Raw genomic sequence first — 851 nt, 5'->3', positions numbered from 1 at the left:
ATCGACACCCTCTTAAAATAATGGCCTAAGTCATTTTTTCAGGTTTTTCAGGAAAGACAAAAAACTCAACAAAAGAGTCACACTTTTGACATAGGCCATTATACAACCGGGGGTAGAATTGCATGTTCCCCTCAACTGAGGATTCAGGCGATTTTACCAGAGGTGGCCAGCATCATGAGGGGGTGATTTAGGCAAAAAAAACATTTTTGTCAAAACATGACTTAGGCCTTTATTTTAGGAAGGTGACGACATATAGAATAGAGGAACCTTTTGTCTGAAGAGATGGAAATATGCTATCACTACAGCGAGCAAGCAAAATCACGGCAACAATAGACAGGCAAGTTGTTTTATTGATTCTTGTTGAAGATGACTGTCATTCTCTACATTTGTCTAAAACTTCATGGCAACAATACATAGGTACGTTGTTTTACATATACTTGTTGCAGGCGTCTGGTGTTCTCCACACTTGACTACAACAGCACAACTGTTTATATGCAATTCTGTGACAATCAATGTTATACATCACACAAATGTACATGGGGCTAGTGGCGCAATGGATAACGCGTCTGACTACGGATCAGAAGATTCTAGGTTCGACTCCTGGCTAGCTCGTATTTTAACTTACAACTTGTCCGCCGTTTCCAAAACTCCTCCTCTACATACTATGTATCAAAATGCACTGACCAAATGACAGGAAAATGTCCTTCAAACAGTCAGAATCCTTCATTCACAGCTGGCCTGGCCCCATTCTTGCTTTTAGAATTACCTACTCGTCATATTGATTTCAAAACCAACTTTTGAGAATAAGGAAAATATAAAACAGTGACAGATCAGTCATCCAGTAAACTTGA

General features: G+C 39.5%; 1 non-coding gene across 1 annotated transcript; it reads left to right on the top strand.

The window, feature by feature from the left end:
* The first annotated feature begins 539 nt into the window (after positions 1 to 539).
* trnar-acg (transfer RNA arginine (anticodon ACG)) lies at positions 540 to 612 on the top strand. Its single transcript has one exon. It is a non-coding gene; the product is annotated as a tRNA-Arg (tRNA).
* Positions 613 to 851: the final 239 nt, after the last annotated feature.

Source organism: Seriola lalandi, unplaced genomic scaffold (genome assembly GCF_002814215.2).
Source record: "Seriola lalandi dorsalis isolate HSWRI2012SDOR001 ecotype SW California unplaced genomic scaffold, Sedor1 jcf7180002053668, whole genome shotgun sequence".
Taxonomy (NCBI): Eukaryota; Metazoa; Chordata; class Actinopteri; order Carangiformes; family Carangidae; genus Seriola; species Seriola lalandi.
This window is presented reverse-complemented; position numbering and strand designations above follow the sequence as displayed.